Source organism: Macaca mulatta, chromosome 11 (assembly GCF_049350105.2).
Source record: "Macaca mulatta isolate MMU2019108-1 chromosome 11, T2T-MMU8v2.0, whole genome shotgun sequence".
In the NCBI taxonomy this organism is placed as follows: domain Eukaryota; kingdom Metazoa; phylum Chordata; class Mammalia; order Primates; family Cercopithecidae; genus Macaca; species Macaca mulatta.
Genome location: NC_133416.1, coordinates 28,661,811 through 28,667,810, shown reverse-complemented (window position 1 = coordinate 28,667,810; position 6,000 = coordinate 28,661,811). Strand labels below are relative to the sequence as shown.

The 6,000-nt window shown below is 43.9% G+C and overlaps 1 pseudogene; it reads left to right on the top strand.

The window, feature by feature from the left end:
- Positions 1-2,544: 2,544 nt before the first annotated feature.
- On the top strand, positions 2,545-4,028 carry LOC708597 (eukaryotic initiation factor 4A-III pseudogene; annotated as a pseudogene).
- The last annotated feature ends 1,972 nt before the right edge of the window (positions 4,029-6,000 follow it).

Below are 6,000 nucleotides of genomic sequence, written 5' to 3'. Positions count from 1 at the left end.
TTTCATTATGTGCTCCAGGCTGGTCTCAAACTCCTGACCTCAAGCAATCCACCAACCTCAGCCTCCCAGAGTGTTGGGATTACAGGCAGGAGCCACTACCCAGCCAATTTCTGTTTTTTTATTATTGAAAATAACAATGAGGAGGGGGCAAGATGGCTGAATAGGAGCAACTCCTGTCTGCAGCTCTCATCTAGACCAACGCAGAGGGTGGGTGGTTTCTGCATTTACAACTGAGGTACCCGGTTCATCTCACTGGAACTGAGTAGACAGTGGGTGCAGCCCACAGAGGGCAAGCCAAAGCAGGGTGGGGCATTGCCTCACCTGGGAAACACAAAGGGTCAGGGAACTCCCTCCCCTACCTAAGGGAAGCTGTGAGGAACTGTGCACTCTGGCCGAGATACTTCGCTTTTCCCATGGTCTTCCCAACCCACAGGCCAGGAGATTCCCTTCAGTGCCTTTGCCACCAGGGCCCTGGGTTTCAAGCACAAAACTGGATGGCCATTTGGACAGACACTGAGCTAGCTGCAGCAGTTTTTGTTTCGTTTTGTTTTGTTTTGTTTTGTTTTGTTTTGGTACCTCAGTGGTGCTTGGGAGCCCAGTGAGAGAACCATTCACTCCCAGGGAAAGAGGGCTGAAGCCAGGGAGCCAAGTGGTCTTGCTCAGTAGGTACCACCACCATGGAGCCCAGCAAGCTAAGATCCACCAGCTTGAAATTCTCGCTGCCAGCACGGCAATCTGAAGTCAGCTGGGGATGCTCAAGCTTGGTTGGGGGAGGGATGTCCACCATTACTGAGGCTTGAGTAGCTGGTTTTCCCCTCACAGTGTAAAGAAAGCTGCCAGAAAGTTTGGACTGGGTGGAGCCTACCACAGCATGGCAAAGCTGCTGTAGCCAGACTACCTCTCTAGATTCCTCCTCTCTGGGCAGGGCATCTCTAAAAGAAAGGCAGCAGCCCCAGTCAGGGGATTATAGATAAAACTCCCTTCTTCCTGGGACAGAGCACCTGGGGAAAGGGGTGGCTGTGGGCGCAGCTTCAGCAGACTTAAATGTTCCTGCCTGCCAGCTCTGAAGACAGCAGCAGATCTCCCAGCACAGCCTTCAAGCTCTGCTAAGGGACAGACTGCCTCCCCAGATGGGTCCCTGACTCCCATGCCTCCTAACTAAGAGACACCTAACAGCAGGGGTTGACAGACACCTCATACAGGAGAGCCCCGGCTGTCATCTGTAGGGTGCCCCTCTGGGATAAAGCTTCCAGAGGAAGGAACAGGCAGCAATCTTTGCTGTTCTGCAGCCTCCACTGGTGATACCCAGGCAAAGAGGGTCTGGACTGGATCTTCAGCAAACTCCAGCAGACCTGCAGAAGAGTGGCCTGACTGTTAGAAGGAAAAATAACAAACAGAAAGCAATAGCATTAACATAAACAAAAACCCCACCCAAAGGTCATCAGCATCAAAGATCAAAGGTAGATAAATCCACGAAGATGAGGAAAAACCAGCACAAAAATGTTAAAAATTTCAAAAACCAGAAGGCCTCTTCTCCTTCAAAGGATCACAGCTCCTTACCGGCAAGGGAACAAAACTGGATGGAGAATGACTTTGACAAATTGGCATAAGTAGGCTTCAGAAGGTGGGTAATAACAGACTCCTCCAAGCTACAGGAGCAAGGTTCTAAGGAAGCTAAGACCGATGATGAAAGGTTACAGGAAGTGCTAACTAGAATAAGCCGTTTAGAGAAGAACATAAATGACCTGATGGAGCTGAAAAACACAGCATGAAAACTTCGTGAAGTACACAAAAGTATCAATAGCCAAATCAATCAAGCAGAAGAAAGGATATCAGAGATTGAAGCTCAACTTAATGAAATAAAGTGTGAAGACAAGATTACAGAAAAAAGAATGAAAAGGAATGAACAAAGCCTCCAAGAAATATGGGACTATGTGAAAAGACCAAACCTACAATTTATTGGTGTACCTGAAAGTGATGGAGAGAATGGAACCAAGTTGGAAAACACACTTCAGGATATTATCCAGGAGACCTTCCCCAACCTAGCAAGACAGGCCAAAATCCAAATTCAGGAAATATAGAGAACACCACTAAGATACTCCTGGAGAAGAGCAATCCCAAGACACATAATCATCAGATTCACCAAGGTAGAAATGAAGGAAAAAATGTTAAAGACAGCCAAAGAGAAAGGTCAGATTACCTACAAAGTGAAGCCCATCACTGCAGAAACCTTACAAGCCAGGTTTCTCTCTGCAGAAACCTTACAAGCCAGAAGAGAGTGGGGGCCAATATTCAACATTCTGAAAGAAAAGAATTTTCAACCCAGAACTTCGTATCCAGCCAAACTAAGCTTCATGAGCGAAGGAGAAATAAAATCCTTTTCAGACAAGCAGATGCTGGGGGATTTTGTCACCACCAGGCCTGCCTTACAAGAGCTCCTGAAGGAAGCACTAAATATAAAAAGGAAAAACTGATACCAACCACTGCAAAAACATACCAAAATATAAAGACCAATGACACTATGAAGAAACTGCATCGGCGGACTCTAAATCATGGCGACCACGGCCACGATGGCGACCTCGGGCTCGGCGCGAAAGCGTCTGCTCAAAGAGAAGACATGACCAAAGTGGAATTCGAGACCAGCGAGGAGGTGGATGTGACCCCCACGTTCGACACCATGGGCCTGCGGGAGGACCTACTGCGGGGCATCTACACTTACGGTTTTGAAAAACCATCAGCAATCCAGCAACGAGCAACCAAGCAGATCATCAAAGGGAGAGATGTCATCGCGCAGTCTCAGTCCGGCACAGGCAAAACAGCCATCTTCAGTATCTCAGTCCTCCAGTGTTTGGATATTCAGGTTCGTGAAACTCAAGCTTTGATCTTGGCTCCCACAAGAGAGTTAGCTGTGCAGATCCAGAAGGGGCTGCTCGCTCTCGGCGACTACATGAACGTCCAGTGCCATGCCTGCATTGGAGGCACCAATGTTGGGGAGGACATCAGGAAGCTGGATTATGGACTGCATGTTGTTGCAGGCACTCCTGGGTGTTTTTGATATGATTCGTCGCTGAAGCTTAAGGACATGTGCCATCAAAATGTTGGTTTTGGATGAAGCTGATGAAATGTTGAATAAAGGTTTCAAAGAGCAGATCTATGACGTATACAGGTACCTGCCTCCAGCCACACAGGTGGTTCTCATCAGTGCCACGCTGCCACACGAGATCCTGGAGATGACCAACAAGTTCATGACTGACCCAATCCACATCTTGGCGAAACGTGATGAATTGACTCTGGAAGGCATCAAGCAATTTTTTGTGGCAGTGGAGAGGGAAGAGTGGAAATTTGACACTCTGTGTGACCTCTACGACACACTGACCATCACTCAGGCGGTCATCTTCTGCAACACCAAAAGAAAGGTGGACTGGCTGACAGAAAAAATGAGAGAAGCCAACTTCACTGTGTCCTCAATGCACGGAGACATGCCCCAGAAAGAGCGGGAGTCCCTCATGAAGGAGTTCCGGTCGGGCGCCAGGCGAGTGCTTATTTCTACAGACGTCTGGGCCAGGGGGTTGGATGTCCCTCATGTGTCCCTCATCATCAACTATGATCTCCCCAATAACAGAGAATTGTACATACACAAAATTGGGAGATCAGGTCGATACGGCCGGAAGGGTGTCGCCATTAACCTTGTAAAGAACAATGACATCCGCATCCTCAGAGATACTGAGCAGTACTATTCCACTCAGATTGATGAGATGCCTATGAACGTTGCTGATCTGATCTGAAGCAGATCAATGGGATGAGTGGAGACTGTTCACCTGTTCTGTACTCCTGTTTGGAAGTATTTAGGTCCAGCTTCTATTTAATGGGGTTTATATGGACTCTCTTCTCATAAACGGCCTCCTGTCTCCCTCTGAAGAGGATGTGGGGATTCTGCTCTCTTTTCTTATTTACATGTAAATAATACATTGTTCTAAGTCTTTTTCATTAAAAATTTAAAACTTTTCCCATAAAAAAAAAAAAAGAAACTGCATCAACTAATGTGCAAAATAACCAACTAGTATCATAATGACAGGATCAAACTCACAAATAAAAATATTCACCTTAAATGTAAATGGGCTAAATGTACCGATTGAAAGACACAGACTGTGGATAAAGAGTCAAGATCCATCAATGGTATTCAGGAGACCTCTCTCATGTGCAAAGACGTACATAGGCTCAAAATAAAGGAATGGAGGGAGATTTACCAAGCAAATGGAAAGTGAAAAAAAAAAGCAGGGATTCCAATCCTAGTCTCTAATAAAACAGACATTAAACCAACAAAGATCAAAAAAGACAAAGAAGTGTGTTACATAAGAAGAGCTAAGTATCCTAAATATATATGCACCCAATACAGGAGCACCCAGCTTCACAAAGCAAGTTCTTAGAAACCTACAAAGAGACTTAGACTCCCACACAATAATAGTGGGAGACTTTAACACGCCACTGTCAATATTAGACAGATCAATGAGACAGAAAATTAACATCGATATTCAGGACTTGAACTTGGCTCTGGACCAAGTGGACCTAATAGACATCTACAGAACTCTCCACCCCAAATCAACAGAATAAACATTCTTGTCAGCACCACATCACTTATTCTAAAATCAACCACATAATTGGAAGTAAAACACTCCTCAGCAAATGCAAAAGAATGGAAATCATAACAAACAGTCTCTCAGACCACAGTGCAATCAAATTAGAACTCAGGATTAAGAAACTCACTCAAAACCATGCAACTACATGGAAACTGAACAACTGCTCCTGAATGACTACTGGGTAAATAACAAAATTAAGGTAGAAATAAATAAGTTATTTGAAACCAGTGAGAACAAAGACACAACGTACCAGAATCTCTGGGAAATAGCTAAAGCAGTATTTAGAGGAAAATTTATAGCACTAAATGCCCAAAGAAGGAAGCAGAAAAGATCCAAAATCGACACCCTAACTTCACAATTAAAAAAACTAGAGAAGCAAGAGCAAATAAACTCAAAAGCTAGCAGAAGATAAGAAATATCTGAGATCAGAGCAGAACTGAAGGAGATAGACACACACACACACACACACACACACACACAACATTCAAAAAATCAATTAATCCAGGAGCTTGGTTTTTGAAAAGATTAACAAAATAGATAGACCACTAGCCAGGCTAATAAAGAAGAAAAGAGAAAATAATCAAAGAGACACAATAAAAAATGGTAACGGGGAGATCACCACCTATCCCACAGAAATAAAAACTACCATCAGAGAATACTACAAACACCTCTACACAAATAAACTAGAAAATCTAGAAGAAATGGATAAATTCCTGGATACATACACCCTCCCAAGGCTAAACCAGAAAGAACTCCAGTGCCTCAACTGACCAATAAGTTCTGAAATTGAGGTAGTAATTAATAGCCTACCAACCAAAAAAAGCCCAGGACCAGACAGATTCACAGTCAAATTCTACCAGTGGTACAAAAAGGAGCTGGTACCATTCCTTCTGAAACTATTCCAAACAATAGAAAAACAGGGACTCCTCCCTAACTTATTTTATGAGGCCACCATCATCCTGATACCAAAACCTGGCAGAGATACAACAACAACAAAAAAAATTCAGGCCAATGTCCCTGATGAACATCAGTGCAAAAATCCTCCATAAAATACTGGCAAACTGAATCCAGCAGCACATCAAAAAGCTTATACACCACAATCAAGTCAGCTTCATCCATGGGATGCAAGGCTGGTCCAACATACGCAAATCAATAAATGTAATCCGTCACATAAACAACCAATGACAAAAACCACCTGATTATCTCAATAGATGCAGAAAAGGCCTTTGATAAAATTCAACACCCCTTCATGGTAAAAACACTCAATAAACTTTTTAGGTATTGATGGAACATATCTCAAGATAATAAGAACTATTTATGACAAATCCACAGCCAATATCATACTGAATGGGCAAAAGCTGGA